The 12,645-nt window shown below is 44.6% G+C and overlaps 1 protein-coding gene across 1 annotated transcript in view; it reads left to right on the top strand.

Annotated features, from left to right (window-relative positions):
* Window positions 1-12,645, top strand: part of DPY19L4 (dpy-19 like 4) — a 74,844-nt gene that overhangs the window by 33,051 nt on the left and 29,148 nt on the right. The gene's annotated exons all lie outside the window — the stretch shown is intronic.

Genomic DNA, 12,645 nt, shown 5'->3' with positions numbered 1-12,645 from the left:
TTTAGAATGCAGAGCGCCTCTATTCCGTGGCTCGCTCATTCACTGGCAGAATCTGAGAGTGGGCGGTCCTTAAACCTTCCCCAGCAGAGTAGCTTCTTGACGCCCAGTCTGCGCCTCTCCTTTCTGCGCGGAAGCCTACTGCGCAAGGAAGGTGTGGATAACGGGGGACCTCTTTCCTCCCCGCTTTGCTCAGGCAAGGTGTCCTGGCACCGGTTTGCCTCTTCCGAGCCCTGCCTCTCCTCTCCACTAGAGGCGTGGCTTCCTTCCTCCGCTGAGGAAGTGCTGCTTCCCACGATCTTTGGGTGCTCTCTGTAATCCATCCGGCTTTTCCCCTCTCACCCCTGAGCCGATGGCAGTTCCCTGACACTGGCTGATCCTGGTGGCAAGGCACCTACTGTTACTGTTACTTTCTAATGTGGGCTGCCAGCAAGTCCCACATAATAGCCATCAACATTCCTTCAATAGACCCTAGGTGGGCAGGGTGCCTGCGGGGGCGCTGCCACTTGGGATTCCACTGCCTGAGGCAACCTTCTCAGTCCACCTCATGGGTGAGCTGGCCCTGAGGAAGGGCAATTTGTGCTTTGATTTCAGCTGCTTTGGAAGGGGCAGAAGGGATGCTGGATCCTCGTGTCGACCTCCCAGCAGAGTGGACAATATCAATGGAGGCTGCGGCCAGACAAGAGAGGAGGCAACTCAGGAGGCAACTGCAGCTGATCAGGAGCCTGAACAAAAGGGTGCACTATGGGAGCAGGCCACCTACCCCAGAGGTGCACACATTTACAATCTCAACATTCTCACAAAAGCTAGAGAGTCTCCTCATTAAAAGCTTGGTGGGCAGGCTGTGGTAACTGTTAGGACATCTTCTTTGATTCCATCCAGTTCTGAACATCTTGCCTGATCCTTGAACTCCTGAATTGTGACTCGTGAACTCTGCTTCCAAGCCTGTACAGTTACTTGCCTGAATAAATATTTCCTCCTTACTTACATGTAAGAGCGTGTGTGTGTGTGTGTGTTGGGTGTGGGAGGGTGTATGTTGGGAGGGATCGTGATTCCCTCCAAAACTGCATTTTTTTTTGTGAGGGTGGGAAGGGACAGATATAAAGGCAATGCTATTTGGAAATGAAGGGACAATAGTTCAGTGGCAAGTCACACACCTACCTTGCAGAAGGGCCTGGGTTATAAAAGAGGATCAAGCAGTAAGTAATAGGAAAGGCCTCTGCCCCTGGGTGTGGCAGACAGTTATCGTACACAATACTTGGTTGGATAGACAGCAGGTATAGCAATTAAGATTTTTATATTCAACGTTACACAAATTCAAGTAACTAAATTAAAAACCACACATTCTCATTTTAAAAATCAGTTTTGAGGCCATGTGTTGCCTTCAATATATTTGCAATCCATACAGTCAAGCAAAGGTTTGATAATATTGTGTGCTATTAATCAGTAACCAGAATTACTATCGTGCTTGTCCTCAGTGTGATGCTTTCAATCCATACTACGGTAATTATGGATCCTGCCATCCAGGAGGGTGCATATGAAAACTTGATATCCATTTCAAAACTCTTCCTTTGATTAGGTTATCCATGGCTTTCCCTCCCTGTACATGCCCCAGGCAAATGAAGGAAGAAATGCTGATTGCGATCTAGAGATATGCTTAATCACAATGACATGGGTAGGTGTGGATACTCCACCCCACCCCACCCCCCTAACTACAGCTGTTTTCAAACACACTGTGGGGTAATGCAGAATCAGTCGACAATGAGCTTTTATTTTCAGCATAAAACCAATTTATCAAAAAGCACTTTGCAGGGGCAAAAATATGTGCAGTAGATCTTGATTGTGTATGGACTATGTAGGGGGGGGGAGTACTTGATCTCCATTGATTCTAGAATAAAATGATGTGTGAATGCAAACTATCAGCATACGGGAGTAAATGAATGACCACTTTCAAAATTGGCACCAATTCCTTAGAGGCTCCTTGGTGGAAATTCTCAAAAAGTACCTTCCCCTGACTCTCACTTGCCAGACTGCAACTTTCCATGTCTGAGCAATTTAATGAAAAAGAAAGTGATTGGCAGAACGGGTCAAAAAATTCCATTCACTCTTTCTGTGATCTTTAGGGCAGGAGCAACCTGTTCAAAGTATGAATGTGAAGTTATATAAACCTGGGAGGGCTGAGAACATGTCTAAACCTATTATCTGATGCTGTACAGAAGCACAGCAACTAAATCCTATCACAAAGCCTTGATCTCAAGGTCCTCCTGTCCTAGTAACAGTGTAAATACTTGGCATTCCCATAATGAACGCGGCACGTTAGTGATGTTCACAGAGATGAAATAATATGCATGAGATCTACTCATGGTACATTCGTTTATTTTATTACAATGGGTTTCCAAAGATACCACAAGAATGACTGTCCTTCAACGCCCTCTTAATTATCTGTGTGTAAGTCATTCAAAAACCAGTGGCAAAATTAACAAGCCTACTTGTAATCCTCCTTGGGGAAAATAATAAGCTCAAACATGAAGGAATTTTCCATTGTCACTTTTTCAGACAATACCAAATCTGGGCTGTTTCATGCATTACAAAAAAGGCAGAAAATACAAAGTGTGTTTCCATACAGTAAGAATCATGGGTGTAGCCAGAGGGAGCAGGGGGAGCAGTTGCCCCCCCATCAAGTGAATAAATAAAAATACTTAGCTAAAAGTAGAAATAATCAGAATATTTGAAATTTAAATGTTTGCTGAGGTCTTTTACCCTACCACAAAAGGGCTCTGCTCATCTCTCTTGCTCAGCCATGCACCACTTGTACCACAGAGTGGTCATTCAGTACCTTGCGGAGAGAAAAGACCTGGTTAAGGTCAATGTGATGACAGGAGAGCGTCTCAACGGGCTGTGCTTACTGTGTGTGCACAGAAAAACTGCATTGGAAAAAGGAGGAATTTGAGAAGGAAGTGGTGAAAAGATTTTCAGCAAATCCACGCAAACTTGTTTTAGTTTAGATTTTTTAAAAATAAGATGAAAAAAGGCATGTTCTTTGTAATTTTGCAAAATATACTCGATAACCGCATGAAAGGTACTCCCTGTTGTTAATTGTTTATTTAACTTCCTCGTTTTCAGATGACTGAAGGTATTGACAGATTTTTCTGAGCACTTGGGGTCTAAAGAAAGTAATTTAAACAACTGTTGTTGAGACATTTCATTCTGAATCTGCTAAACAGAGGCAGACAGAGGATGATGACAAGTGGTTGTCCAGCCCCTGCTAACATAACTCCTGGCTACACCCATGCTTAAAATGCTTTGTGCCTTTTCCTTGATCTATAAGGCAAATGTTAAAGCTATGTTGGGTAGTATCCCACAAATGCGTCCCATCAGCACAAGGATTTGCACTTGTTCAGTGGAATGTGTCTCTTTCTCCTCCACCTGTATGTACTTCGTGCCCTCCCCAGATCTGTTCCAAAAGGAGTTGGAGGAACTCCTCAAAATTTGAGGGGCAAGGGGGAGAGGGGGAATGTTCCATTGTGCAAGCATAAATCCTTGCGCTGATGGGATGCATTAGTTGGATGCTACCTGTTATCTCTGTTCATTTATGCATAGATGGCTCAGTTTTGCTTGTTGTTCAGGAGGTGAAGGCTTGGTCCACACCAATCAGGTATATGGTCGCTGACTGTCTACATCCAGTGCTGACATCAGTGGTCCACATGAGGACCTGCTAGCCAGACAGCAACTGCATGTTTGCATGGTGCAGAATTAGCCACCTTCTTCTGCCCCTGGTGTGTTTCTTGTCCCTTGATCACTATGCAGAAGGAGCAGGTGGATTCCACCAATGAACCATTCCCTCTGCCATCACTAGCTTTCACTTCTCACATTGCTGCTCAAAGCTCTCAGATCCCAACAGAATCTCTTTGCGTGGTGATGATGAGCCAGACCAGAGGATTAGGCTGAGTGCTTCCAGCCCACCGTTATGAAAAAGGTGTCAGTTTGTGAATGGATGATTGATAAAAAAAAGAAACACATTGCATCATGAGTTTGATATTGAACAATCATTTGTTGGCACCTAGCAGTTTTAATAGTAATACTTAGCATTTAAAAGCAGGTTGTATATCCACAGCAGTGACCAGAGGAATGACCACTAGGAGGAGTGCAGAGAGAAGAAATGTCATGGCGCATCTGTATCAGCAAAACCAGACACCTTCATCTGCCCCACCTGCAATAAAACATGTTTCTCCCGTGTCGGTCTCTACAGCCACAGCAGAAACTATAACTGTCCAATGGTTTGACTTTACTCCTTAAGACTCACTCTTCCATTATCTCCCGAGACAGACAGATGCCAACAACATAGTGTTTGTATGTTCTTCATAATGGCTTTTAATTTATTTATTTTTGGACTTCTTATTGATAGTAGTGCATCATTTTCAGATTAGGCTGTACACCACTCTGGGTGCTTTTAGCAGGCAAGTTGATATTATTGATAACACCACAATATGAGAAGAGGATGTTATCCCCATATTGTGGATGCTTGCCAAAGGAAACCTAGAACTATATAATTAGAAGGGATTTTGGAGGTCATCAGGTCCAAATGACTACAGCAGAATCCTCTGCATGTTTACTCAGAAGTGAGTGTCATTCTATTCAGTAGGACTTCCTTCTGCATAAGTGTGCATAGGCTTGCACTCCTACTGAGTTCATAGTAAAGGTGAGATTTAAAACAGAAGTGCCCTAATTTGTAGTGCAGATTCTTAGTCATTAGACTTCAGAAGCCTTCCTGACTCTTGTTCAACTGTCAGGTTCTGTGTCATACATCCAGTTGCTCTCCTCTGTTAATTATTACGGGAATTGCTGTCAAAGCTGAGAACAATTGTAGGTAGCAACAATCCATTTATGGCGCGAGAAGCAGGAAGCAAAATATTGTGAATCATCTCTCTGGCAAGTTTACACGCGATAGGCAAAGAATGCACCTACAGCCGGAAATTTCCCAGGAGAAAGCTTTTATGCAACAGGGCGGCTCTGCATCATTGCAACCCAGTTCTCATAATATTTACAAAGGGCAAACATCTGTACCTGTCATTTCACCTACTTTCTTGCTCTCCCAATTCTTTCCTAATATCACTTAACTTGAGGATCCTGTAAGGCTAACAAAAACAACAACAACATCAAATGTAAGCTGATCTCAGGTGCCATGTTGTCCGTGATTCAGAAAGTGTGGAAATAATATGCATTTCCTGCCTAGTGCTCCCAAAGCCACACCTTGATTTATTGACCCACTTTTGCTTCTCAGAAATTACACAAGATTTCCTAAGCTGCCTGAAAACTGGGTGTCTACATCCTGTAGGATTATTTCAAAACAGCAGCTGACTCATGGCCCTTTCTAATGTTATAGGTGCCCCCAAAGTATGTGGGGACAGGACTGAGTGCCCACCAATCTTGATGGGCTGGGCCTCACCAGCGGCGGGCCTCTCCACAGTGACGAAGGGCATCACCGGGCCTCCATGCAGTGGCAGAGGGCCCTTCCAGGCTTTGCAGCCTCCTCCTGATGCATGTGACATCACGTGTGTGTCGCAGTGTGACGTCATGCTCATGCAACGAGCCCCCCATGTTGGGCAGAACTCGGCACGTATGCTTGCAGTGGTTTCCCACGCAAATGGGCTGACAAGATCCATACCAAGTTGGTGTCATCAATGCTGAGACATTAGGTGCTCCCATGCATTTACATTTTTTAAAGGATCAGTGAGTGGCTGGCTATACATAAAATGTTATGTGGGAATTTGCAATCCACCTACTTAAAATGTTTGTATCTGACCGTTTTAAGTCTGACTTTTATCCATCACATATTGCCTATTTCTTTTAAATTTGCTTTCTTCGATGTGGTGGGGCCTACACCACATCCTGTGGAACTTTAGCTTTCAATGCTTTTCTTAGACTGACATTCTCTCACACCTCATACTTGGAATGAATGGGTCGGCAAGCACACAAACATGCCACTCTCTTGATGACTATATTAAAAACTGTTGAGTGAATCTGGCCTAAATTTCTCTCTGACACATAAGCTCCTCTTTCCCCCTTCCCCAAAAATATCAGGGCTTGGTCACATGGTGTGCTTTGAACCAGAACATTCAGGTTTATTTATTTAAAGCATTTTGGCCCGCTCCACAGAGGCTCCAGAGAGGCTTAGAAGTAAGTAGTAAGAGTTATGCCCTCGGACTTACAACCTAAGGAAACATGACACATAAGGAAAAAAGATGAGGAGGGAGAACAAAAGAAGCAAGATCATGCACCACTTCTCTTCTAATGTGTCACACCTTATAAAGACCAACTGGGACTGAACCCGTTCAGGTTGCCTAATGGGAAAGGCTGCCACCAAGTGACAGTTAAGGGGTAGCTAGTCTCTCAGCAGAGGCAATAGAATAGCCCTGCTTTGCCTCTCTGCAGAGTGCTGGAAGTCAGGGAATTACCGTATTTTTCACTCTATTACACGCACCCGACCATAACACGCACGTAGTTTTTAGAGGAGGAAAATCCGTAGGCATGCCACCCGTAGGCATTCCCTCCATAACACGCACAGACATTTCCCCTTACTTTCTAGGAGGAAAAAGGTGAGTGTCATGGTGCAAAAAATACGGTAGGTTGTCCAGCTTTTGTCAAAGTAGGGAACTTGAACATCAGAATCTGCCTTATGCCGACTCCATCCAGTTCAGCACTGTCTACACTGACAGGCAGTGACTCCCCAGAGCTTTCTCCAGGAATTGAACCTGGGACCTTCTGCACGCAAGGCATGTGTTCTACCACAGAGCTGCAGTGCTTTCCCATCCAGAGAAGAGCTGCCAGCAAACACCAACAGACTTCCTAACACCAATTCACCTATCTGCACCAGGTGGATTTTTTTTTATTCTGATAAAGTAGGGTGTGCAGTATCTCCTGATAGACCTTGGGAGAGTTGCAGTAGATGCCAAGATTGTCTAACCACCAAAATACTTCATTAGGTTGCCATAATAGAAAAAGCAGGAGTTCGGGTGGGTGGAACCATGAGGGGATTGTGCAAAAAGTGTCCTGTTCCTTGACCCTAAATGTAGATCCACCTGGCTGCCCCAATCCACTTTTTCGCATCTCGTTTAGGTTGGTGGTAGTAAAAAACCAAAGTAGGCTGAGATCTGCCTCCCTATGCTGTAAAGGCTTCAGGATGAGCCTGCTGTTCTGAACAATCAGGAGGTTTTGCTCTGCAGTATATGGGTTACCATGTTCCCTCATTTTAATAGGAGCTGGGGGTGGTTGACAACAAGCAACAAAGGAGCAGCTTCTGTCCTTTTCCTCTTGACATTTAAAAGCCGCATGGTCAGCTAGGAAGAGCCTTTTCTCCTCTGTCGACTCCACCCTTAATAGATGAAGTCCCTGCCTTCTGCATAGGATTGTTTTTGGAGGATGAGGGGTGGGGAGGAGTCACATATCAGTACCAAGAGATGCTCTGGAAGCTGACAGGCATTGATGACTACAGGGTCAGGCCAGCAGCTCCCTGCTCTTGCTTGAGCAGCTATCCAGATCTGCTCCAAATCCACCATGATGTTGTTGTCACAGAACCTCCTTGAATCCTTGAACAAAGCTTAGTCCTTTCCCAATTGAACTACTTTCTGAGCTGGCTCAGGGAGCCCCCCCCCCAGTTGATGGGTATTGCTATCAAAAAGAACATTGGAGGGCCCAAAGTTGCCTTGGCCCCTAGGAGCCGGTGCCTATGTACACCGGCCAACCCACATTTGCCTCTGGCTGCACCCATGAGTGGCCTGTCCCATTTTGCCGCCTGAGGCAAAATGGGAATTGTTGCCTCATGCCCCCACCCCCTGTGCTCCCCAACTTCTGCATCTGGAATGTCCTGGCTGTCACCAAACTTGGCGAGAGCCAGCGTCTTCCACAAAGCATTGCCACTCGGCTTCTCCGTCCGGGGATGGGGGAAATGAGTGGCTACATTGCACACCGGAACGTGTTCTTCTGGTGGTGGAAGCACTGGGGCCTCTTGCACTACCATTACCTGAGGCAGGTGCTTCACTCTGCCTCATGAGTGGGCCGGCTCTAGCCCTGCCCACCACTGGCGTGCAGCTCCGGGAATCTCGCCCGCAAGGAAACACAGCCCATCCCTGCTTCTGTTAATAAAGAGGGAGAGAGACGGAGATAGAGAGACAGAGCTGCTTATCTATGTGTGCTAGTAGGAATCAGTTGAGTGCCATGGATACTTGAATGGTAACCTGTCTCCTGCTTTCCCCCATTCTGCTTTCTACTGTGATATTTTGAATACAAAGGTGGGAAGGGAAGAGCAGCAACCATGCCCTCTAGAGGCACAAGGGTTTCTTGCAGCCTTTGGCATTTTGGAGGGTCTCTATGAACTCATCAACAAAAGCCACATCATTTTTTGTCATGATGACAGCAAATGTATATTTTATTATATCATGCATGTACTTATGCATAAATATGTATGCGTGCTTGAATATTCTTGGCCAACTTTACTGGATATAGCCATACGCATAGTGTTTTGCGGAAATAATTAAACGAGGGTGCGGGAAAATGGTCCGTAGGTTACCAGGCATAATACAGAAACAAGTTTTAAATAAACAGCCAAGGTCCAAATGAATCAAAACAACATTCTCAAGTTTGGACAATGTAGTTCGTTTAAGTATGTAGATATTTGAAACATAGGAAGCTGCTTTCTACTGAGTCAGACTATTGGTCTATTTAGCTCAATATTGTCACACTGACTGGCAGCAGCTTTCCAGGCTTTCAGGCAGGAGTCCTTTCCAGCCCCACCTGGTGATGCTGCGAATTGGACCTGGAACCTTCCACATGCAAAGCGGTTGCTCTTCCCATTTATTCCAAGGCAAAACTGCACCAGCTTCACTTGGTTTTACCCCCTGGTAAGTGTGAATGGGATTGTAGCCTGAATCATGTGGAAGCACTTAGAGCCCTGTGCCTCCCAAAATGTTACTTTCTCTCATTTAAATAGGAGACTAAACAAAGTTATACATGAACTGAAATGCCATAAACAGTTACTGCAGCAACATCTTCCTGAGGATAATTTATTTCAGATTTAAGAAGGGGAGGGCCAAGATTCTCAGAAAGGTTTAAATGCCCTTCCTTGGATATACCCAAGATCACAAGGCAGCAAAGAAGTGTGTTTTCTCTGTTATGTGTTTGCATTGGTATGCCCCATATAAATGATAGCAGTGTTACCAACGCAGGACAAACAGGAACTCTTCCCCAACATCATCACTATGGGATTTGTGCTTTGGGCATATGTGGGGTTTTGGACTGGGCGGGGAGGGTGAGAAAATGGTTCCTAAGCCCTGCTCAGCCATGAAGTTTAAGAAGAATCCTGGTGGATCACTAACAAAAGACCCATCTCAGTCCAGCATCTAGATGCTTATGGGAAGCCCAAAAGCAGAATCATAAAATCAGAGTTGGAAGGGACCGTTGAGGATAATCTAGTCTCACCCCCTGCAATGCAGGAATATGCAGCTGTCCTGTATGGGGATCAAGCCTGTGACCTTGGCATTATCAGCAGCACCATGCTCTAACCAGGTGAGTTACTCAAGAGCAACAATACTCTCCTGATCCTGTTACCTGATCATCTTTCGTCAATCATTCTTTCAGAGCATCAGAGAATTGTAGAGTTGGAAGGTACCTTGAGGGTCCTGTGCAATACAGGAATCACAGCCAAAGCATCCCTGACAGATGGTCACCCAACCTCCAATGAATAAGAGTCCACCACTTTCCAAGGGAGTTGGTTCCACTGTCAAACAGTTCTTACTGTCAGAAAGTTCTCCTTACTCTGTTTAGTCTGAATCCCCTTTCTTGTAATTTGGATCCATTGGTTCGGGTCCTGCCCTCTGGAGCAGGAGAAAACAAGTTTGCTCCATCTTCCATGTGACAGCCTTTCAGGTATCTGATAGCCTACCTCACAGAGTTGTTGTCAGCCTGGATAAAATTGGAGGCAGGAGGAAGGGCCTTGCATGCTATTCTGAACTGCTTAGAGAGAATATGGGATAACAAGTTAAAAAAATAAATAAAGGGAAAGCCCTTTGTTCATCAGCAATAAATAGTTGGCCTCATAGATACAGAAGCAATGGGTTAGCTACAATAATTACATGGGGTGGTTCCCCTGATAAGAACTAATTAAGAAATCTGCTTCAATGGAAAGGCATTGTAATAAGAATTATAAACACTACATTTACAAATGCTTATATTGTGCATTCTGAAGCATGCAGAGTCAGCTTTCTGAGGGTGGGTCTTGGCTCAGTGTTAGAGCATTGGCTTTGCGTGCAGAACATCTCAATTCAACCCCCAGCATCTCCAGGTAGGTCTGGGAGAGGACCCTACCTAAAACTCTTGGGAGTCACTGTTAATACTGAGCTAGAGCAGGGTTTCCCAAACTTGGGTCTCCAACTATTTTTGGACTACTGTTCCCAGCATCCCTGACCACTGGTTGTAGTCCAAGACGAGCTGGAAACCCAGGTTTGGGAAACCGTGAGCTAGAGGGACTAATGGTCTGACTCAGTGTAAGTTGTGTGGCTGCATACACGCCATACATTGAAAGCACACTGAAAGCAGATCCCCCACCCAAAAAATCCTGGGAACTATCTTGTTAAGAGTGTTGGGGACTGTAGCTCTGTGTGGGGTAAGATACTGTTCCCATGATTCTTTGGAGGGTGGGGGAATGTGCTTTAAATTTGTCTGAAAGAAAAATAAAGTGACAAGGAGTCCTGAAGATTAAGACACTGATAATGGCAGAAGCGTTTGTGGGCCAGAGTCCACTTTTTCAGATATGCAGCAGACAAACAGAGCAAGGGGGAAAGGTCTGTACAGAGCCAAACAGAAGCAAGATTGGGTGAAAAAAACGGGTAAAGGAATCCATCAGTGGGGGTGACCCGCTCCAGACTGGCAAAGCAAGATACAAAGCACAAATGAAGACCTAACTAGCAGCAGTTGCTTTGTGGTGAGCTAGCACTCCCCTTCTCTATTCCAAGTCAGATAGTGCCAAATCTGCATATGAATTCTGATTCGATGGCTTCAAGCTAGGGTCTCCCTTTGAAACATTTTGCTGCTGAAGTATGGCAACTTTCAAGCCTGCCACTGAATGCCCAAAGAGACTGAAATGATTCACCATTGTTTTCTGAGCAGTACTCTACTGAGTGAGACTGCTGAGCAATGGAATTCATATGCAAATCTGACACTATCAAAGATGCTTCGAATAGAGACTGGGAGTGACTAGCTCACAATAGAAGGTTATTGTCCCTTGTTAGGCATTCATGTACACTAATGATCGCTCTTTGCCAATTCATTCATTACCTGTTGGGAGAGTGGGTCGCACACCAACTTCAATAGAATCTTTTAGCCCCTTTCCTGGTTCTTGTCTGCTAAGTAATAGCTCCTTTGCACTGCTAAGCCTTCTGGCCTCCCTTTTTAATAATTTCCCCCTCCTCATGCATCTTACAAAGTGGGCTTTTATGCCATGGTACATTTGTTAGTTTTTAAGGTGCCAAAGCACTCCTTTTTGCTTTTGCTTCAGTTGCTGCAGTGCCAAAGATTAACATACTGTAGTTGGCCTTTAAATGGAGGGTATGTGATCTGTATACATTAGCTTTGAGAGGTAAATTGTATGCAATTATTTACTATAACAGTTCTGTGCTGCTTTTCACATCAAATCTGCAGGCAGTGTACAATAACTTTAAAAGCATAAACACCAGCATTAACACAGCAAAATATGTGGGAATCTCAACACATAGTTCCCCACCCAAATTGAAACCATACCAGACCCTGCTTAGCTTTACAAATGTGTTAGCAATTGTATTGCTGTGGTTAATGGGAGCTGCTACAAACTCAATGTTGTTAGAAAAGTGGAATACATAGATTAAATTATGAGAGAAACTTCTATGAACTTTCTCCAAACCATGCATAGTATCTTATACACTGCCACTTCCCCCCTAAACTGAAAAGCATCAATTGTTGCAACTTTTCCTCAGAGGAGAGTTGCACGAGCCTCTTGATCATTTTGGTTGCTGTCTTTTGAACCTAGTCCTAGACAGACAACTTCTCTTTTTAGACTAACTAGGCAGTTCACAAAGAGTGTCATATACTGTACAGTGGTACCTCAGGTTAAGTACTTAATTCGTTCTGGAGGTCCGTACTTAACCTCAAACTGTTCTTAACCTGAAGCACTACTTTAGCTAATGGGGCCTCCTGCTGCTGCCACGCCGCTGGAACACGATTTCTGTTCTCAACCTGAAGCAAAGTTCTTAACATGAAGCACTATTTCTGGGTTAGCGGAGTCTGTAACCTGAAGCGTATGTAACCTGAGGTACCACTGTATAGTCAAAGAGCCCTGTGAGTTGGAACTACAATACCAGAGTTTGAATCCCTGCTCACTACTGAAGCTCATTGAGTGATCCTGAGCCAATCAACAACTTCTATAGCCTATTCTTGTTGTAAAATGGGGCTTGTTGTAAAATGGGGCTTGTTGTAAAATGGGGTGACTTGGATGAACTGTCTTAGTTGGAGGTTAGGAATGTGAAATACTAAATGCAAATGTGTTTCTTAAAAAAAATGATGTGAGCATAGGTTTAGTCCTGAGACTTAAATTGTAGTAACAGGAGACAGGAACAAATCTCA

This window comes from Podarcis raffonei, chromosome 7, assembly GCF_027172205.1.
Source record: "Podarcis raffonei isolate rPodRaf1 chromosome 7, rPodRaf1.pri, whole genome shotgun sequence".
NCBI classification, from domain to species: domain Eukaryota; kingdom Metazoa; phylum Chordata; class Lepidosauria; order Squamata; family Lacertidae; genus Podarcis; species Podarcis raffonei.
Note: the sequence above shows the minus strand (reverse complement) of the source record. Positions and strands in the feature narration are given on the sequence as shown.